The sequence below is a fragment of the Lutra lutra genome, chromosome 2 (genome assembly GCF_902655055.1).
Source record: "Lutra lutra chromosome 2, mLutLut1.2, whole genome shotgun sequence".
Lineage (NCBI taxonomy): Eukaryota > Metazoa > Chordata > Mammalia > Carnivora > Mustelidae > Lutra > Lutra lutra.
This window is the reverse complement of record NC_062279.1, coordinates 105,576,597-105,600,097: the sequence shown is the minus strand read 5'-3', so window position 1 is coordinate 105,600,097 and position 23,501 is coordinate 105,576,597. Positions and strand designations below refer to the sequence as shown.

The 23,501-nt window shown below is 36.2% G+C and overlaps 1 protein-coding gene across 3 annotated transcripts in view; it reads right to left on the bottom strand.

The window, feature by feature from the left end:
- Positions 1–23,501, bottom strand: part of TET2 (tet methylcytosine dioxygenase 2) — a 140,457-nt gene that overhangs the window by 91,503 nt on the left and 25,453 nt on the right. For all 3 annotated transcript variants that reach the window (XM_047718131.1, XM_047718130.1, XM_047718128.1), the window contains exon 2: positions 8,358–8,502. The gene's annotated coding sequence lies outside the window, so the exon portion shown is untranslated. The remainder of the gene's footprint in view (positions 1–8,357; positions 8,503–23,501) is intronic.

The following is a 23,501-nucleotide window of genomic DNA, read 5'->3' as shown; positions in this document are numbered from 1 at the left end:
TGAAATACATTTAATATATTCAAGTGTTCAATGCTGCATTTTAATCGAGAAGTTTACTTACTCTCTTCTAGGACTTCTCATAATCTAGAAAAGCTGTGGATTCTAATAATCACTTTACTATTTGGTTAGGGAACCTGGAGCTCAGAAATATTTCCAAAAATGCTCTCTAGAGATCCAGCATATTGACAGAGCCCTGCAAGGGTGCACACATTTCCAGCCCTCTTAATACCATAAAGCACCCGGACAACAATGCCAAACATATGGCTTCCCAAAGAGCCTATGTTCTGAAGTACACTGATCACTTTTCTCCTCCTCCCTGAGACTAAAAAACAGAACAAAACAAAAACTGCTAGAGAACACAATCTATCATCAACTAAACTTTCTGGTATTTTCAAGCCACTTTCCAAATTCATGTTTTACTAAACAAGGTCTTGAGTATTATTCATTAAAATTATCATCCAGTAGACATTAAATATCATCTACAGCACCTTTCAAATCTCTCTTCCTGCAGTGAAGCATTTATGTTTATCAATACTACTGGAATTAGAACACTGAATACATCCCTAAAGTCTCCCAAAAGAGTCAACAAAAAATACTAATCCCAGGGGCAATAAATTTAATTTGGGTAGGATACTGCAGGAACAAAACATTTTGGTAGCAAATGTTACTTATACAAGTGTTAGTTACAACTGAGTACCTGTGGGGTTCAAGCTCTGAAATAATGTTAACTTTGTATATGATATTGCTATGCCTAGACACCTGAAGTTACAACTACTCACCTTCCACAGTTCCTTACCTCCCCCCATTTCCATCCTCAAATGGGACAGGTGTTTTATCTATTTTAATAAGGACTAGAGGACAAAGAAAAAAAATAAAAGATATGAAAAAATCACAAAGTGAATTGTTTTGAGAGTGGCATTGAATGACTACTATGTAGCCAGATGCTGTGCAAAATACTAGGAATAAGAAGATGAGACATGGCCTTTGCCTTAGGGATTTGAGTTTGTAGAGAAACAGGCACATGTGACTACAGTAAGTGCAGGGTTTGAGGAACACAAGTGTCATAAATATGAGGCCTTGCTGATGAGAAACCTGAGTTGGGTCTTTATGGAAAAGGCAGAGGCAAGAAATAGCCAGTACAAAGGCTTGAATGTGTGAAATATGTTAGGTTCAAGACCTATAAAGAGTTAGAAATAATTACCTCATGGAATCTGAGGGACAATATGGTGACCTGGAAGTTGAAGAGTAATTAAGAGCCAGATAGGGATATCAAGCATACAGTTTGATCTGTTTTCTGTAGGCCAATGGTTTTCCAAACTGAGGACTTTAGGTATCAAGGGTTCATAGAATTGTTTAGGGCCACATTGGTTAAAGAGGGGTGAGTAGGTGACCTTAAGAGTTGCCACATTGCATCTATTTCTGCACTGACCAGATGAACTCCATTGTAATTGTAAAAATTTTGTGGGGTGGGGAGGGGGAAGCTTCTACTGCTTTAGGAAAGTTTAACAATGGGTATTCATCAAAGCATATTAAGAAGGAGAATACATGGTTAGATCTGCATTTAAGAGTAAGCACACTGGGACACTTTCAATTGACCAACAGGAAAAAGAAAAGAATACCAGAAGGAACAATTAAAAAATAATTCATGGAAAAAATGAGAAAATTCTGAAGAGAGGCAATATGGATAAGCTGGATTTGAGGGTATGAATGGAAAAGAGAAGCAGAAGTTCGTGCCCAGTAAGTTCAATAGTCGCAATAAAGTAGGAAGCAAGCTGGCTAGGATTTAAGAAAGCACATGTGTGTACACACGTCTAAGTATGGAGGAGAATTCAAGATCTTGAGAAGATGGCCAAGGTTTTTTGTTTATTTGTTTGTTTCTTAAAGTCCCTCTAAGAATCCTAGGAAAATTCAAGGACTATATATGCCTTTAGGAGTTACAAAAGTGCAATAAACATATACAATGTTAACTAAATAGTCACAGATTATCCAAGAAACCCATTAGTTATTCTCCCAATCTTCTCAACACTAAAATAGCCAAGATAACACATTACAGTAGTCCCTGCCTCCCGTCCACTTGTTTTTGCTTTCTGCAATTTTGGTCATCTGTGGTCATCCACCATCCAGAAGCAGATGATCCTCTTTCTGACACATGGTCAGAAGGTGCTATGTCACACTGCCTAGGTCATTCATCTCACTTCATTTCATCATGTAGGCATTTTATCTTCTCACATCATTATTAGAAAAAGAGGTATTTTGATGGAGAGGAGAGAGAAAAGGTGAGAGAGAGGGCACATTCATGGAACTTTAGAGTATATTGTTATAGTTGTTCTGTTTTTAGTTATTGTTCTTAATCTCCTCCTGTGTCTGTGAGTTAAACTTCATCACAGGTATGCATGTATAGGGGAAAAAAACAGTATATATGGGGTACTATCCACAGTTTCAGGCATCCACTGGGCATCTTGGAACATCCCTCCTCCAGTCCTTCATAAGGGGAGACTATATTGACTACATTATTTCACATTTTGAGAAAAAGCTTTGGTCAGATTAACACCTGTAAAAATGGGTAAACATTTCTAATGCCTTCATTTGCATTACAACTTTCTTCCAGAATATAAAGTGTTTTCATAAGACTTTCATTTCTGCTTAAAATATCCTGTGAGATCGATGGAGACTACTGATACTTCACTGTTTGATGGGGAAACTGAAACAAGAATGGTGAAAATAGTTTTCATAGTGTGTAATCTATTTTAGCATGGCTTACTTATTCTAAACTCATAGCATAGGTCACAGGTGGATAGGCATTAATGCAAAAAAAAATGCTACAATGTTATTTGTGATTTCAAGGATTGCCAAAGTTCTCAGCAGAATCCCATAAGAATGTCAATAGTCTTCCACAACTCAGTCTCTTGGGACATAGACCTCAGACCAATCTGAGCCTTAAAATATACACAAGATACAGCTTTCATACAGTTCAGCCATGACTTGTAGCACAATGTAGATATGCAATGGAGAGAGTAAAAAAACATAAAGAAAGATCTGTAGCACCATTGTAAATGAAAAAGTAAACATTTTCCTCTTTTAAATACACTTCTGCACACTGCTAAATAATTACATTTTATTAAAAAGAAAACATTTAGTAACAGATGGGTAGGAGGATAATAGTTTGAAGAGCACTGCATCAGATGATCTCTAGGATTTATTTTTGTTTTAAAGTCCTGTGACAAAGGATAAATCAATCGGGTTTGTTAGAATAATGATGATGGAATTTAGTTCATAAGACTGGTCTGCAAGGAAAGGACATTTGGAGTCTTCATTTTAAAGTCTACGTGGTGATTTAAATTTGAGATAAGAAAAGCCATTTTTCTTCTGAAAGACAAACAGAAAAAATACAATACTAGAAATAACTGTTCTGTCTCAAACTATTGATGAAATAGAAGGATGACTTATTCTTTAATCAGGATACATCAACAATGACCATAGGTGGGAGAAAATGACTAAAGCAAGAAGAGTGAAGCTTGTAAATGAGTGAGGTCTGGTTCATGAGAAAGGGTGAGAATGTACATAATAATTAGAAGAATGGCTACAAGAGAGTTCTAAAGGGCAAATCCAAATCTTCTCTTTTCTCCACAAAAAAGAAGCAAAATACAAAGCATTAACACTTCTTAGAGATGACATGGAGGGGCAGTAGGTCTCAATAAGGACACCTGGGGGTAGAACAGGTTTTGCCAATAGCTAATGACATGACCTTTAGGAAGTCATGTATTAGGTCTGGGTACCCTTTAGTCTGCCATAAAATTAGCCAATTGGACGAAGGTGATGTCTAATGGCCCATTTTGCGGCAATACTTTTATGATTCTCTGTTATTCCAACCTGGTGTAAAAATACAATGTTTTGATAGGCATATTCTCTTACAATTTTTGTACTAGGTTAATATTTACATAGATTTCAATGCACAGTGAAAAATTTCTCTTAGCAACTCAATTCACCCTGTCAAACACTGCATGAACTTTATCCTTAATAGTCTTAAGGATACCTACCCTGCATCGTCTCACCTCCATCACCATGAATTCAAACTCAGGATATGCCCCTACTTCCCTATTTTCTTTAATGCTAACACTTAATTGGTCATTTAAAACCTGAAAACTTTTACTCTTATCTTCTATTTGCAATTAGTGAATAAATCCTCTGAATTTTCCCTATCAAATCTTTCTTTTTCAATCTTACCTCTAACATCATAATCCATGTTCTCAACTTCAATCCTAAATCACTTAAACCACTTCCTCCATCTCCATACCCACCTAAACTTGTCAAAATAATATTGCTAATGACCTGAATGCATCTCTTTAAAGACTCACCTGCTTCCACTGCTTCTCAGTATTTGTATGATGGCATGTAATCATCATTAGCCTGGCCTAAGAGCTTTACAAAATTTGGCCTCACCTACTTTTCTATCTTCTCTCCCACCACCTGTCATCCCTATACAAGGTAGCCTCCCTTTGCCTACCCCCCTCGCCCTTTGCCTTGCCCACCTGCCCTCAACGTCAACATCCTTATTTCTCTCCATCTCATGCTGTTTTTCTTCTACTTCTCCACTAGGGTATCATTCCCTGTTTTGTTGTTGTTGTTGTTATTGCTTTTATGGCTGACAGTGTAAAGACTACGGAACCATAACATATAAAAATTAACTTTAATTAGAACTTTTTCTTTGGAGGTTTTCTTTCAGCGTTATTGAGGTATAATTGACCAATAAAGCTGTAAGATATTTAAAGTGCACAATGTGATGATTTGCTCTCCATAGAAATCATGAAAGGATTCCCCCCATCAAGTTAATGAACATATTCATCACCTCACATTTTTACCATTCTTTGTGTGTGTGAGAACACTTCCACTCTCTTAGCAAATTTCAATTACACAACTGAAATTTACAAATTTCAATTACACAACTGAAATTTAGTTATCAACTAACTAGTTGATATAGTTAGCAACTATAGACACCATGCCATACATTTGATTCTCAGACCTTATGCATCTTTTTTTTTTTAAAGATTTTATTTATTTATTTGACAGAGAGAGATCACAAGTAGGCAGAGAGGCAGGCAGAAAGAGAGAGAGAGAGGAAAGGAAGCAGGCTCCCTGCTGAGCAGAGAGCCCGATGTGGGACTTGATCCCAGGGCCCTGAGATCATGACCTGAGCTGAAGGCAGAGGCTTTAACCCACTGAGCCACCGAGGCACCCAGACCTTATGCATCTTATAACTGGAAGTCTGTACCCTTCTGCCAACTATCCAATTTCTTCCTAGCCATCAAGATCCAGGCCACCATCTGCCATCTTCCTTTGCATCCCCTGAGAAGTCCTTCTCTAACTCTAGATGGACCTTGCTATTCCTTGAACTTCCAAAGTTCTTATCTGTATCACTTTCTTTGATATATGTGTACATATTTACAGATGGTATATGACTTAGCTGTATAAGATCCTCTGATTCTGTTTGAATCATTCTGTGAAAACTTTTTACGCCCCTAGGTCTTTGGGGCATTCTCCTCTACCTATTTTTCACCATATGACTTTATGGTGTATTAGCATTTTTTTTTTTTTTTTAGGTTTTTAATAAAAATTAATCTCTCATGAGGTCTTTCTTGACTACTTTATTTTTATTTATTTATTTTTTGGACTACTTTATTTTTAATTACTACCTCACCACACTTCCAATTTTCTTTTTCTGTCTTAAATTTTTTATGCTTAGCACTTCTTGGTATTTAATGCACTATACATTTTTATTTCTTTATCTTTATACCTGTCACTCTAGATTTTAAGCTAAACAAGTAATAGAAACCTTTTTGCTTAGTAATGTACTCTGGTTCCTAAAGAGTACCTGGTACTTAATATACACTCAAGAAATAATCTTTGGTTGAATTTATTGTTTAAAAACTCAAAGCAACATTAATAATGGTAAAAATCATAATAATAAACAAATTCTAATAAAGATTTAGAATTCAGTTGTGCCAGGCCCTGTACATATTATCCATACATGTACATATATACCCATATATGTATATAATCCCATTATTGTTACTTATGACCCATTTTCCTCCTTGCCAAATAAAACAAGGCTTGAAGAGGTTAAATAATTTCACCATGAACACAAAGATAATAAATATTATTAAAAAACAAGTCCTAGGTTTATTTATCACTGAAAATATCTCCGAAGTTGAGCTTATCCATCTGTAAAAAGTTAAACACAAGATAACATTCTTTTTTGGATATGAGGGAAGAACTCCTCTGGGAGTTACTTGTGAAATCATTCTTTCGGTCTCTCTCTCACAAATAGTTAATACTCTAATTTCTTCCTTCCTTGTTAGTAATTTCTCTTACATTTTCCCTAGACTTTGCACTTCTTTCCTTACCTACACTTCATCTCTAAGAAGAGAAAAATTCTGACTAATGTTATTGTAAAAATTCCATCTTCAAAATGCATCTCAGTTCTCATATAAAGGTCAAGTACAGAATGAGTAGCCACAGTCCTCACAGCAAGAGGTAAAGCATCCATTACGGGAGGAGGGGAAAAGCAAAGAATGCTTTATTCATAATTACCTAAGATTTTCCAGCATGAGAGGGGAAAGAGGAAGTCTATTTTCAGTGACAATGAATACTCTAAAAATATTAGCATGCAAGGGGAAAATTTTCATTCTGAGAGTTAGTAGTGCTGAGTTCTCTTTCCCTTACAGAGTGACTTAAAATTCCCAGGGTAGAGAGGTAATCTAGGCAGATGTTAGTTGTCTTATGTCTTGAAAATGGCAACATCTAGGAATCATGGGAGTTTAACTGAGGACACACTGGGAAGGATTTCTCAGGAGCAGGTCAGTCCCTAAGAAGTATCAAGTGGCAGAGTGGATACTTATATCCTCAGGCATCTAGAATGAGGGCAGAGATTACAGCTACATAGACCTTTTAGAAGATCTGTTATGCCGAATGTATAAACAAGATTCAATGAAGCTGAAGCTGAACTACCTGCTAAAAGAGTTACAGAAGAAAAAAAAAAAAAGACTTCTTTTTTTTTAATCTAACCTCCATTTTTTTCCCAACAATGCCCCCATAATTTTAATTGACTTGAAGTACAGGCAAAAGTATACAGAGAATTCATTCTGGTGTCCATCTTTTTTTTTTTTTTTTTAAAGATTTTTATTATTTATTTATTTGACAGAGAGAGATCACAAGTAGACGGAGAGGCAGGCAGAGAGAGAGAGAGAGGGAAGCAGGCTCCCTGCTGAGCAGAGAGCCCGATGCGGGCCTCGATCCCAGGACCCTGAGATCATGACCTGAGCCAAAGGCAGCGGCTTAACCCACTGAGCCACCCAGGCGCCCCTGGTGTCCATCTTGAATATTTTGGAAAACACTATCAGTTATCAGTTCCCCACTTCTGTTCATCTATATAAATGTTAATGGTCTGATAAATAACCCTTAGGTTGGGACACTCATTAGTCTGTCAGTGAAGAGCATTTAGAACAAACTGATCTTTATTAATGTCAACTGTAGATGAAAAAAGTACTTCGGGGGCACCTGGGTGGCTCAGTGGGTTAAAGCCTCTGCCTTCGGCTCAGGTCATGGTCTCAGGGTCCTGGGATCGAGCCCCACATAGGGCTCTCTGCTCAGCAGGGAGCCTGCTTCCTCCTCTTTCTCTGCCTGCCTCTCTGACTACTTGTAATCTCTATCAAATAAATAAATAAAATCTTTAAAAAAAAAAAAGTACTTGGTATCTCCCTGTTAGTACCTCATATTTTCAGAAAAAATCATGTGAAAAAATTACATAGGGTTTCCTGAAATCTGTCATTGTATACTTTAGTTCTCTGATGGTTCTATGGGGCCAAATCATCATGAAAACTGGCTGTCTAGGCTCCGTAGGTGCTCTCACTTTTCTGATCAGCAAATAACCACAAATAATCACTTCTTTTTTCATCTTCAACAAATGAGACAAAGTGGCCACAAGTGAGATAAAAATGGAGAGGAGAAATACTGTGACAAGTGGTTACAGGTATCACATTTCTCCAGGCTTACAGTTATATTTGCATGGCTCAGTTCTTTTTTGAAAAATTCAAAGACATTGAGAATCTGATGAAAATCTTCCTTTTCTCAAGAAAACAATGCAGATACACATTCATCCATCCAACGATCCAGTTAGCACAAAATTCTGGGACATTTGTAGATGTTAAGATCTAACCCATGTGCCCTAACCATAGATAATTAAGGTATTTGAGAGAGTACAGAGTAATTTATTAAAGTTGAAAGTAGAAAAATTGACCATTAAATTAGGAATAAATTTATACTTCTCGGAAATCAAGCACCAACTGTCCCCAACGTCTTACCAGCAGCTCTATCCCTTACTGCTCCTCCTGGATCATGGCCTGTTGGCTGCTGCTGAGCCCATCTCCTGCTTCCAAGTGTGGTAACTCAACAGGAGCAGGGGCAAGTAGACAATCTTGAGAGGGTTTGATGATGATGTTGGCCAGCCTGGAAAAGACAAGAGTTTAAATATTTCTAAGTTAGCAAAAATGAACAAGATGTACATCTGGTATGAAAACTATCATGTAAAGCTTAAAAGATTACAGATGCCCATAATTGGATATGTCCAATTACACCACTGACTGTTAAAAAATTCAGGGTTGGGGGATCGTTCTCAAAGCAATGACAACTCCCAAATGCACCATAATATAACACTAATATTTGTAGGGAAAATTTTGCAATGCCCAAAGCTTCTCTGTCCAATCAGCAATCCTCATAGCTTGACAGTGATTATCAGTTAGTCTTGGGACCCACTGGGTTATATTACTTCATCTGTTGAATCCAGTGGATCTCAACCTTGGTTGTAATAGTATTACCTGGGTGGGAAGCTGAGGCCTCATGCTCAGAGATTCTGATTTGTTGGGCTAAAAATGAAGCCTTACTCCCCAGGTAATTCTAGGGTACAGCCAGGAATAAGACTTAATCATTAAATTAAGGCCTTGTACTTGTTGAGATAGAGCACTAACTTAACTTATAAACAGCAAATGTTTATTCAGAATATGCTATATCAAGGCAATGTGCTAAGTGCGATGGTAAACGTAGAACATTATAACATGTGGTCCCTGTGCTCAGGGACTTCAATTTAGTTCAAAAGATTGAATACAAATTTTAATCTGATCACCTAACAAGACACATACTTTTAAAAAAATTATTACTATTGTTTAATTCCCTTTCTGCTGACCCTTCTTAATATAGTAATCACTATACATGCAATTAAGATGTGTCCACTTGAAAATGCTTATTAACCACCCAACTGTTTCAACAAGGCAGATAATACATTTCATATGCTAGCAGACTGCAGAGCTTGGTCAGCCTCAGTCATTACTTTCAAAAGTTACGTTAGAATAAGATACAACCATCTCCTATTTCTTATTTGTGTTACTCCTGAAATCTCCTTGGGTCCACAACACATTTCTATGTCTAGACTTTGCTTTGGAAATTTACGCCGATTACACGACTTTGCCAAATCCAACCTCTCTACACTATGTGATACTTAACATCCTTAATCTAATTTATCTAAAGCATCCAAAGTTACAAGATTATTTACATAACATTTAGGATTGCTGAATGCGTACCTGTGGTTCTTTTTTTTTATTATTATGTTCACTTAACCAGTATACAGTACATCATTAGCTGTATATTACACCCAGTGCTCATCATCACATGTGCCCTCCTTAATACCCATCACCTGATTACCTGGTTACCCCATCCCTGACCTCTCTCCCTTCTGTAACCCTCAATTTGGTTCCCAGAGTCTAGAGTCTCTCATGGTTTGTCTCCCTCTCTGATTTCTTCCCATTCAGTTTTCCCTCCCTTCCCCCTTGGTCCTTTGTGCTATCCCTTATGTTCTATATATAAGTGAACCCATATGATCATTGTCTTTCTCTGCCTGATATAGTTCACTTAGCATAATCCCTTCCAGTTCCATCCATGACAAGACATATACTTTAAAAATATAACCAAAGTAAGGCTTCATTAGTCAAAGATGTAGTGAGAATCTTGGGTGCTCAAAATGTAGAGATGACCATGAACTGAAATAAGGGAGAAAGTTGAATGCATGTTCTGAGTCCCAAGGGCAGGATGAAAGTCAGAGAAAGACAGGAACAGGGAGAAAGCATTCTCAAAGACACAGCTGTTAGAATATGTGCAGCAAGTTGAGGGAGACTAAAGAGCCCACTCTGACTGATGAATTTCTGAAAAGGAGCATTAGAAGAATTTGGAGAGGCAGATCTGAGCTAGAATGTACAGACTAGCGATAAATGGCTAAAGAACTTAGGTCATTTCTGAAATATCTGGAAATAGCATCTGGAATAGTATTGAGAACTATTCATGTTCCAAGGGGTTCATGTTCCAAGGGACCTTAGTAAATTTACTGGGTTCCTAGTAAAGGCCAGGCACTGATAATGCTTGATGTATTACGTATGTTATCTCATTTAACACAAACATCTGGTGAGGCAGTTATTGTTATCCCTATTTTACAGAGTAAGAAGGGAGGTCACTTCATTTTCTCAAAGTTTCATAGCTAGAAATAGTAGGTCAAGACCAGACAACATGCTGTTTCTTTAGAAACACAGCACTACCAGAGTTATGTACTCACACTTAGCGTTTTTAAAAATTGAGATATAATTCACACACCATAAAATTAATTAAAGTATACAATTCCGTGTGTTTCAGCCAAAAGGTTGTGCCATTATTGCCACTATGAAATTCCAGAAAAATTTAATCCCTCCAAAAATAAATCCATTACCCAGAAGGAGTCAGTCCTCTTTCGTCCCTCTTCTAGCTAACCCCCCTTCTGTTTCTATGCATATGCTCATTCTAAATATTTCAAATAAATGAAATCATGCAAAATTTGACTTTTTTGTGTCTGGTTTCTTTCACTCAGCATAGTGTTTTCAAGGTTCATCTACGTTTTGTTGTGAATCAGTACTTCATTCCTTCTTATGGCCAAGTAATATTCCACTGTATAGATAGATCATACTTTATTCATGATGGATATCTGGATTATTTCTATTTTTTAGCTATTAGAAATAATGCTCCTATGACATTCATTTACAAGTCTTTTTATATTGTGGTAAAATAGAGCAACAAAAAATTAAGCATCTTAACCATATTTTAAATTTTATTTTTTTATAAACATATATTTTTATCCCCAGGGGTACAGGTCTGCGAATCGCCAGGTTTACACACTTCACAGCACTCACCATAGCACATACCCTCCCCAATATCCATAACCCCACCCCCCCTCTCCCAACCCCCATCCCCCCCATCAATCCTCAGTTTGTTTTGTGAGATTAAGAGTCACTTATGGTTTGTCTCCCTCCCAATCCCATCTTGTTTCATTTACTCTTCTCCTACCCCCTTAACCCCCCATGTTGCATCTCCTCTCCCTCATATCACGGAGATCATATGATAGTTGTCTTTCTCCGATTGACTTATTTCACTAAGCATGATATCTTAACCATATTTTAAATGTAGAGTTCTATGCATTAAGCAGTCTTATTGTTGTGCAATCATCACCAGCATTACCATCTAGGAATTTTTTTATCTTCCCAAACTCAAACTCCACCACTATTAATCAATAACTCCCCAGTCTCCCCTCTCCCAAGCTCCTGGCAAATACAATTCTATTTTCAGTCTCTATGAATCTGACAATTCTAGGTATCTCATATAAACAGAATCACATAATATCTGTCCTTTTGTGTATGACTTATTTCACTTAGCCCAATGTCTTCAAGACTTGTCCATGTTGTGGCACATGTCAGAATTTCCTCCCCTTAAAGGGTATTCCATTACATGTACATACCACATTTTGTCTGTCTATTCATCTGTCGATGGACACTTGCATTGCTTCTATCTTTAGGCTATTGTGAATAATGCTGCTTTGAACACGGGTATCCACTCTAAGTTTTGTGTGTACATACATTTTTAATTCTCTTGGGAGTGCAAATGCTGGGTCATACAATAATTCTGTATTTACCCTTTCAAGGAACTGCTAAACTGTTCTGCAAAGTGAATGGCTGTGCCATTTTACATTCCCATCAGCAATGGATGAGGGTTCCAATTTTTCTTCATCCTCATCAACACTTGCTATTGCCTGACTTTTTTTTTAAAGCCATTCTCACGGGTATGGAGTAGTAAAAGATTTAGCTGTTACAAGTTATTACATTCAAGATACTGGCTTATTGCAGTAGTTCAGATATAAAGTGAGGAGTCTGAACAAGAGAGTGGCAGAGAAAATAAAATGATCAAGCAGGGAAATATTACTGATTGGGAAAGGAGTGGATATTAGTAGTATTGTAGGTATAGGAAGAAAAAGAATTGTAGAAGTAAAGCTTTGAGCTTGGCTGCAAAGAAAAATAATGGTATTAATCAGAGATAATTCTAGAAAGAAATTCGAAGTGACAAAATAAATAGTTGACGTGATGGACTTGAGAATCTATGTAATCCAATTAAATAATTATCAGATGGGAGGTCAGGGTTAGAGACAATAAAATATCTTGTGCTTTTAGAAAGCGTCAAAGAAGCATTGGTAAGCCTAGAAGAGGGCTTTTGCCTGGACATGTTTAGTTTCCTTAAGGCTGGATTTACTTAGGGGCCAAACACTGAGAAATACAGAGCAAGACTATACATTTACTTTCCTGTTTTCTCTTTAAAATACTAGTGTAAAACTTAAATAGTAAAATAATACATGCTTTATACTCAGAGGTTTATCAGAACTTGAGCTCTAAGTCCCTTGAGGTGGTATCAGATTTTTATCTATAGTTTGAGGCATTTGGGACAGCAGTGCCCTTGGTTCAGAATGGTGTGAGCAGGCTTAGTGGTACTGCCCTCTAAGGACTGGTACAAGATCAAGAGGCCTACAGAAATGAATGTTGCTCCAAGCGGTTATCTGGTTGGCTGAAAACCAGCTGGCAAACTATCAAGGAGAACATGAAGTTCTAGTTTTCTATGCCCCAAATAGCCCCCTTAAAAAAAAAAAAAATCCCAACAATTAGAACGTACACCCATAAGAGACCACAAGTCTATTGTTACAACACAGTTCCTTAATGGTCAATGATCCTGGCTTTGTTCAGTTTTGGAAAATTTCCAAAATAGTAACATTCAGAAATCAATGCAGTGACGACTCGCATACTTGGTTACCTGTTTTGAAAGAAAAGTTTAATACTATTTAGGATGCTATGGTAAACATTCTCAAAGAAAATGCAAAACACTGTCAGTCAGCTTACACACTGAGTTTTCCCTCTGACCTAATACACTGAGATTATACAAAAAAAAAAAAATCACCCAGAAGGCACAAGAGAATAAACACAAAGGGTAACTGCTGAAGACAGAGGTTAAAATAAGAGCCATAGAGGAAAAAAAAAAAAAAAGTCTAAGAGGGAAAGCCAATGAATACATTTGAATGTTCTCACTCCCACACACATATCTACATTTTTAATTGAACGAAATAAACCTCAAGGTCAAAGTTGTAATCTTTCTGAGGATAATGTGGTTCCAAGACAGAGTTTTGTTTCCTAAATTAAAGTCTATTCTGGTATATTTAATCTACATCAACTACTCACTGCCATTGTTTTTAAAAGATAGTATCTATTTTCTATAATATTTTCCAGAATGTAGATGAAAAAAACAATGACAATAAAAATTGCTACAATTTATCGAATGCATGCTTAATCATTTAATCTTCAAATTATTATCATATTCTCAGCCATGTCCCTTAGCACACACTTTGTAGGTGGCAGGCTGCTGGAGCTTATGCTCTTACCTACCACGCTTCACAATGTCACCAGCTGGTAAGAGATACAGTAAAGAAAACATTTCATTTTGGTGAAAGGTAAACTATTCTATTTTTCAAACCGTAGAAGTAGACACTTTAATCTCAAAATCAAAATAAAACTTTCCTCTGTAAACCAGTTACTCTACCTATAAACATGCATGATGTATAGAAATGTTTCTTTGCGGCCTTAAATACATTCTCCTTTCAACCACTGATCAAAAGTTATTAATATTTTCATCACAAACTATGTTGATCATGCTGGATCCAGTCCTTCCTTTCCTTTCTGTGCCTCTTGCCATCCTCTGCCATGTCTCTTCAAAGCTTCCAGCAATAGGTTCTTCCTTCTGTTGTGATGCTGCCTCAGCTGCTTCTCTGCTTGAAATGATCCTCCTCCAGGTCCAAATGGGGTCAGACCCGAGTTCACTGAACAGCAGGTTACTGACCTCAGCAGGATATGCCCATAAAATGGTTTTCCTCCATTCCCCCTCCCCAAAGCCTCTCCCATGCACTTTTTCTGCAAGTAATGATCCCAACTGTATGGTGCCCAAAGGGAAGTGCTATTTCAGAATGTCAGCTTCTTGGCAGCAATGGCTATCCTGTTAATGCTTTTAAAAAAATCACTACAGCAGTTAAAATTCTAAGAAGAAAACCGAAGGAAGTCCTCATGCATATTTACTCCCTAAACTTCCTAACAGAGACAAAGTGGTGACTCTGAGGAAAAATTCAGTAAGCATTTACGGAACAAATTCCACTAAGCTAAAAACAAATACACACCAAACAAGGTTGTTTCTAATCAACACTTTTTATGGAACTACAACTGCCAAACCCAGTCAAAGTATTAGGCAGCAGTTGGAAATTGTCTGGCACAGCATTTCCACAGCAAAAAGAAATTTAAGAATCAAACATGGGAATGTAGAGGGACAGGTATAAAAGAATCCACATTAGAAGAAAACACAGAATAAAAATCAGGAAAAAAAACCCCACATACAAATTCTTACATCTGAAATGAAAACATTTCTATGACATTCTGATACTTGCTAATACTTGACCTCTTTGGTCAGAGAACACACTATAATAAACAGATAGAGGTATGCCCAATATCTTAATTCTAAAAAGCCAGCAGAAGATACAATTTATTCTTCATCCACTAAAATAGGAAATACAATTTTCTAAAACAGAAATGCCATTCCTGTGTCCAAGCATTTGGGGCAGTCTGTCTAGAAATTCCATGTAGTGAAGACAGGAGAGAGGTAAAGAAAAGAGTGTGTCCTTATTTTAATTATTCATCTATCATTTCCTTTCTTCTTTACACAAGGGACTTTGGGAATTGGTCACTGTATTTATATGGTTTGCTGCATGACAATAATTCTACTGGGAGCTAGGTTGTAAGCTGAATCTCAAAAGAAACTTCTCTCCCGTAACTCTCACAAACCCATAAACAAACTAAGGAAGTAGATAGGTGGAAGATAGAACCAAAGTATAGATCCTTCTCAGGTTCTGACTGACATTAATCCTCCATAACTTCATGATCTTGAGCCAGTCACTTAAGGAAACTGAGGACGAGAGAAATCTATAAAATATTAAAGTGTATTATCTCTATTCCAAATCAGGTTTGAGCTTTATGATTCTATGGCTTAGATGCTGCCTAATTTGATAAGGGCGGAACAAATACAAATATAAAAAAAGGGTTATTGCAAAGTGAATAAGATGTAAAAAATGAGCAAAATTATATCGGTAGAATTATCCAATTTAAAAACATTTACAGGATATTAAAACTTTATAATAAATAATTCTTAAATCATAATATTTAACTGTATGCAACAGTCACAATGCTCACTATTGATTCTAAAGAAATTTTTACATGTAGATTCTATTCCAAGATATACAATGTATATTCTATTCCTTTAGATTTGGCAACTTCATGTTATAAAGTAACATAATGCATTTTTCAGAGTAATGAAGCCACTACCATAGTTCATTTAGAGTGGCTAATTACATCCATTTATAACAGCTACAGACTGAGGATCAATAACTTGGTAGACTGTAAGTGCTTTTTAAAAAACTGTTTCAAATTCACGTTAACCTAGATACTTTTTAAATGAGTCCATTCTCCTTACTCTTTAGGAAAATTATTAGGTGTATATTAACCCCATCTTCCTATTTCTTTAGGAGAGATGGGAAGTAAAAGAATAAATTTTTAAATCACTAATTATGATATAAATTATTCAAAAGCCCAAAGAATATCTTCATGTAAAAATGCTATAGTCTTATGGGCTATATGAGTTAAGGTTTAAAGCCATTACATTAATAACATCAATACAAACAGCAAAGGATCAATGAGAAAGATTCTAATGCTTGATGAGTTGGCAAGTCGTATAAAATAAAACTTTATACTATATATAAAATTGCCAAAATTTGATTTGTTACTATTTTTAAAAATCAATATTGCTTCAGTTATAATACTTCTACATTTTGCATTCTAAAAATTTAAACAAGGAAACTTCATTGAATTTTATTTCTAATAAAAAGGCAAAGAAAGGAGAATGAAAAATTCCACAAATTTTCCAAAGGTTCTAATTTTATTCTGTTCCTTAAAGTGTAATATTAAAGTGGAATATTACATTGAAAAGATTTCAGAACATATAGGAAAACTCCAAGTTACGCTTACCAGGACTGTTAAAGCAAATTATGCATTTTGCAAAACTGAAATGTCAAGAAGACGTAAAATACTCTATCATAAGATATTCTTAAAAACAGTTTAGTAAACATAAGTTAAGACAAATAAATGATGATTCTCTTGCCATGGACATAAGTAATAACAAAAATATCTGAACAGCTGGCATGTCAAAACATGGGTCATAGGGATGAAGGAGGATCTAGAGGCCACCTACAGGCCATATATTACTATTTCACTTACAAGATTGTAAGTGAGGGAGTCATGCAGAGGGAGCCACAGCCTCTTAAGAGAAGAATTCTCTGTCTACCTTGGAAATATTTCCGTTACTATCAGCATAGCTACACCCATGTATACCTGCCGCATATCAGCTCTGGCTGTTTGTATAATTCTTAAATACAGATTTAAAAAGCATTAAGCAATTGTTTAAGTCTTTGCAAATCTACTACTCGTTACTGGAGAAAATGTTAACTATTAATTTTGGCAGTAGCTACCAAGCAACATCATGAGGAAAGTTCAGGAGAAGGAATAAAAACTTAAAGATGAAAGCTTTTTTTTTTTTTTTTAAATTTTCAAAATGAAACGTAACAATTAAAAAAATACTTAATGACATTATTAAAATTTTTTAAAAGTGAAAATATGCAGTTACACCTTCAAGTGTATTTAAATATATACAGAATTTAAATATATTTCTCCCTAAATAAATAAGACCATTAGAATAAAAAGCTTCAATCACACTTAAGACTGGAGAATCATATAAATGGATGAGAAATCCAAATAGATACCTAAATAATAAAATTTGGACATGGTAGTTTTTCACCAAAATAATGTGTTCATAGTAAGCTGGATTTTTGTATATTAAATTTCCTGGAGTTGGTGTTCAACTACTGCTATTTAGCAGTTGATCTCTTAAGAACAAGCAAAATCATAATAAGGAAGAAATAGCAGCATAATTTAAAAAACATTTGGTGCAATGTTACAGAGATGTAGGGGGTGGTCTATATAGAATTGCACATTTAGAAAGTGTTTTAAATCATTTTTTATTTGATTGATCTCCTAGATGGAATATATCAATATAAAGAGCAGGAATTTGTTGTTGTTTATTGTCCTCTTTTTGAAGGGGATTAAAATCACCTAGCAACCTCTATGTTATAGAAACCAAAACAGAATAGTTGGTTGTCTACTACCAGTTCATCTAAAACAGAAGAATGCAAGCAATTAGAAAAGCACCATGCGGGGCGCCTGGGTGGCTCAGTGGGTTAAGCCGCTGCCTTCGGCTCAGGTCATGATCTCAGGGTCCTGGGATCCAGTCCCACATTGGGCTCTCTGCTCAGCAAGAAGCCTGCTTCCCTCTCTCTCTCTCTCTGCCTTCCTCTCCGTCTACTTGTGATCTCTCTCTGTCAAATAAATAAATAAAATCTTAAAAAAAAAAAAAAAAAAGAAAAGCACCATGCTACACTATGGTGCTCTGACACATATTTTCATCACAGGACAAGGTAAAAATCATCAAGACATGCCCAGGAAAAGAATCTCCTATAAAAACATATTAAGTCTAACTAAATTGAGAGCTTACAAACCTTGACCACACAGTCAAGAGATACACATACACACACACTCCAAAAAATAACAAAAGACTTAACCAAAGAGTATATACATCATAGTTTAGAGAGGGGACTCAAAAATGGAAACTTTGTTAAGGGCTTTAAAATATTCTAGGTAGAAACATATATGGGCATAATAATTTATAGAAGCAGATTTTATTTTTTTGAAGTTAATTTTATAGAGGCAAACAAGGAATGATTGTTAAAGCAGGACAGGAGGTAGGGGAATCAACTTTAACACAGAGTAATAAATATGAGGATTTGAATTATAGAGATTTATAAAGGCACAATATCAATTAGAATGTGAAATGCTGTTTGTGATAACGGAACAGAGCAAGGTAAATGATAGAGCATATTAATACTTCAGAAAGGTTTTTAATTTTTTTGAGTGTCATATTCCAGAATACAGAAAATAAGCTCTTCAATAAACATAACTTAGCTCCCTAGTAAAACAAAGAAACGACATATTTTAAAAGAAAAGAGCTTACTAATTTTAGGACATGTGTACATATATTTTATAGTTGCAAATATATAAGAGCAGGAAAAAAGCAGGTATGTCAGAATTTGTATTTTCCTCTATGTATTAATAATGGAGGTTTTGGACTGTGGGGCAACATTTTTAGATAGTGAAAGAATAAAATCACCATTTTTAAATCACCACTGAGCAAAGTGGAGTTTGGGGATAAACAAGAATCACTAACTTTGCCTTTAGAGAAAAATGTCTGGAAAAGCTCTCTGTGCCAAGTGGACACAGGTCCATAAGCCACGGACATCAATACTCAATGTCTTGATTCCTCATTGGTTCTGAATAGATGAGAAGGTAAATGAAAAATGGAGCATCTAACTCCTTATACTTGGAGTGTTATTTCTAAAAAGTGTCAACTATCCCCTGACCAGAAAGGCACACCTACTCTAAGCCCCAAGAATGAACCAGTAAAGGAAGGGAAACAAATGCATAACCATTCACACACGCAGGTTATTTCAGTGGTCATTAAACACCAGATAATGCTGCAGACTAAAAACCGCTCTTCTTGTGAGAAAGATGAGTAATACTGCAGAACCTAAATAGTGGGATAAATTTACTCAGGTCTCACTAGGAATGCAGCTGCTTTACACTGCAGACACTCTTATAGTGGGCTATCAGTCTTCCCTCCAGCAAGTGCCAATGAAATGACTTAACACTCCAGGTTTACGCCAGGTCAGTGTACACAGGTCATGTCCAGAGCCATGAATGAAGTCATGCTTTATCAGAAAGCAGGTCAGAGGTGACATAAATCATGGAAGTGTAACAGTTGACTAAAAATAACTTTCTATTACAAGCTGTCATTTCCTAAATGAAAAAGATACACACCCTCCTTTTTTTTTTTTTTTTTTTTTTGAGGTGTGTTTGAGGGTAGATCCTCACATAAAACTGAACAAATTTTTCCTCTTCAACACCGTAAGAAAAGTCATGGAGTCTGTAGGTACATGAATTTGGCTGGTAGCCTTTGATGTACTATAGGCACTGAATGAAGTCTCTTGAATTATGCCTATTAACTGCCTCTGGACATCCTATACCTCCACTTCCACTTACCTTTTCATGAAGGACCAGTGCTAACTGTTCACTGTAAGTAAGGTGATAGGTCAGTTAAGAAGGAAATTAGGTTATTTTTCCTTAACCTTAGGTTGGAAAACAGTGTCAAAGAGGACTTGAGGGGCACCTGGGTGGCTCAGTTGGTTAAGCACCTGCCTTGGGCTCAGCTCATGGTCTAAGGTTCTGGGATCAAGCTCCGCATCGGGCTCTCTGCTCAGAGGGAAGCCTGCTTCCTCCTCTCTCTCTGCCTGCCTCTCTGCCTACTTGTGATCTCTGTCAAATAAATAAATAAAATATTAAAAAAAAGAGGACTTGAATTGAAACATTACAACTACCCATAAAAAAGAGAAGACATATTTGTATTGCCCAATTTATTTTCTTTTTATAAATTTAGGTGTTTTTTTTTTTCAGGTTGCTTTGTATGTTTTTAGTTAATAAACTTTATTTTTTAGAGCAGATTCAGGTTCACTCTAAAATTTAGCAGAAAATACACAGTTGTCACATACTCTGTCCATGCACATAGACAATCTCCCCCACTATCAACATCTCCCATTGGGGTGGCCACGTTTGTTAACATGACACATCACTATCACCTGAAGTCCACAGCTGACATTAGGGCTTACTCCTGGTGTTGTGCATTCTATGAGTTTTCACAGATGTATGATGACATGTGTCCACCACTGTAGTAGATTATAGAGTAGTTTCACTACCCTCAAAATCCTTTATACTCTGCCTATTCATCCCTTCTTAACCCCTCATCTGTGAAAAATACTAATCTTTTTTGCTATCTTCATAATTTTGGCTCTTCCAGAATGTCATACAACCAGAATCAAAAAGAATGGCTTATTTCACTTAATAATATGCATTTGAGTTTCTTTCACATTTCTTTATGGCTTGGCAGGTTTTTTTTAAATTGCTGAATAATATTCCATTGTCTGATGACTGAAGTATGTTTATCTGCTCACCTACTGGAAGGTTGTTCTGGCATTTACAAAGAAGGCTGCTATCAACAACATGTGCAGGTTTCCACGTAGACATGAATTTCAATTCCTTTGGATAAATATCAAGGAGGACAATTGCTGACTGTACGGTAAGAGTAAGTATAATTTTGTGAGAAAGTGCTAAACTTTCTTCCAAAGTAGCTGTATCATTTTGGATCCCCACCAGCAAGGAATGGTGTCTGTTGCTGTACATCATTATCAGTATTTGGTGGGTCAGGTATATAGCACAGTATCATTGTTATTTTAATTTGCAATTCCCTAATGACATATGATGTTAATTATCTATCATATGCTTACTTGCATTTGTATATCTCCTTTGATGAGGTGTCAGTTCAGGTCTTTTGCCCATGTTAAAAATTAGGTTGCTCACTTTTAAAAGTTGTTTTGAGAATTTGAAGTGTTCTTTGTGTATTTTGGATAACAGTCCTTTATCAGATGGGCCTTTTGCAAATATTTCTCCTCGTCTGTGGCTTGTATTCTCATTCTCTTGACATTGACTTAAACAGAGGAGATTTTTTTTTTCATTTTAAAGAAGTTCAGCTTAAAAATTACTACTTTCATGAATCATGTCATTGGTGTTGTATCTAAAATGTCATTGCCATATGTAAGCTCTTCTAGGTTTCCTCTTATGTCATCTCTAGGAGTTTTATAGTTTTGCATTTTACGTTTATGTCTATGATCCTTTTTGAGTTAATTTTTGTGAGAAGTTGAAGGTTTGTGACTTGTGACTAGACCTATGTTGTTGCATGTGGATGTCCAGCTGTTTCTGCACCATTTGTTTAAAGACTATCTTTGCTCTACTGCATAGCCTTTAGCCTTTGTAAAAGATCAGTTGACTATATTTATGTGGATCTATTCATGGAGTCCCTATTCTGTTGAACTGATCTATTTTTCTATCCTTTCACCAGTACCACACTGTATTGATTGATTTAGCTTTACAGTGAGACTTGAAGTTTTGTCAGTCCTCCAACTTCATTCTTCTCCTTCAACATTGTGTTTGAATACTGGGTTTTCTTCTCTACAAATAAACTTCAGAATCCATTTGTTGATATTCGCAAATGCTGGGATTTTGATTGAAATTGTGTTGGATCTATAGATTAAGTTGGGAAGAACTGACATCTTGATAATATTCATAAACATGGGCTATCTCTTTTTTTTTGGCATTTTTAAAATCAGAATGCTGTAGTTTTCCTCATATAGATCTTATACCTATTTTGTTAAATTTGTACCTAAGCATCTCATTTGGGGGATACTAATGTAAATGGTAATGTGTTTTCAACTTCAAGTGCCACTTACTCATTGTTGATATATAGGAAAAGTGATTGACTTTTTATTTGTTTATTTATTTGACAGACAGAGATCACAAGTAGGCAGAGAGACAGGTAGGGGTGGGGTGGGGGAAATTAGGCTCCCCACTGAGCAGGGAGCCCAATGCAGGGCTCAATCCCAGGACCCTGAGATCATTACCGAGCCAAAGGCAGAGGGTTAACCCGCTGAACCACCCAGGTGCCCCGTGACTGAGTTTTATATATTAATGTTGTACTCTGCGACCTTGTTATAATTGCTTATTAGTTGCAGGAGATTTTTTGTTGATTATCAGGTTTTCTACATAGACAATCATGTCACTTGGGAATAATGATGGTTTTATTTCTTCTTTTCCAGTCTATATACCTTTTATTTCCTCTTCTTGGCTTATTGCATTAGCTAGGACTTCCATTACTATGTTGAAGAGGAGTAGTGAGAGGGGACATCCTTGGCTTGTTCTTGATCTTAGCGGAAAAAATTTGAGTTTCTTACCATTAACCATGATGTTAGGTGTAGGCTATTTTTAGATGCTCTTTATCATGTTGAGGAAGTTCCCCTCTATTCTTAATTAGCTGAGGTTTTATCATGGATAGGTGTTAGGTTTTGTTAAATGCTTTTTTTTGCTTTTGTTAAATGCTTCTCATGGATTTGACGATGTGGCTTTCCTTCTTCTAGCTTGTTAGTGTGATCAATTCATTAACTGATTTTTGCATGTTGGACCAACCTTGCATACTTGAAACAAATCTAACTTGGTCATAGTATATGATTCTTTTAATCTATTGTGGGATTTGACTTGCTAATATTTTGTTAAGGATTTTTCCATCTGTGTTCATGAGAGATATTGTTCAATAGCTTTCTTTTAATATTGTTGTCTAGTTTGGGTATTAGGGCAATGCTGGTCTTAGAATGATTAGGAAATATTCTCTCTGCTTCTGTTCTCTGAAAGAGATTATAGAGAATTGGTATAATTTCTTCCTTAAATGTTTGGTAGAATTCACCAGTGAGGGGCACCTGGATAGTTCAGTCATTAAGCATCTGCCTTTGACTCAGGTCATGATCCCAGAGTCCTCAGATGAAGCTCTGCATGGGGCTCCCTGCTCAGAGGGAAGCCTGCTTCTCCCTCTCCCAACTCCCCCTGCTTGTGTTCCCTCTCTTGCTTTGTCTCTCTGTGTCAAGTAAATAAATAAAAATCTTTAAAAAAAAAAAAAAAAGAATTCACCAGTGAACCCACACAGACCCGATGCTTTCTGTTTTGGAAGGTTATTAATGATTGATTAATTTCTTTAGTAAATAAAGGCCTATACAGATTTTCTAATTCTTCTTGTGTGAGTTTTGGCAAATTGTGCCCTTTCAAGAAATTGGTTCTTTTTATCTCAGTTACCAAATTTATGCACATGGACTTGTTATTATATTATCTTTTTATGTCCATGGGATCTGTAGTGCTGCCCTCTTTCATTTCTAATATTAGTTACTTGTATCTTCTTTTTATCTTAGCTACCTGGCTAGAGGCTCATCG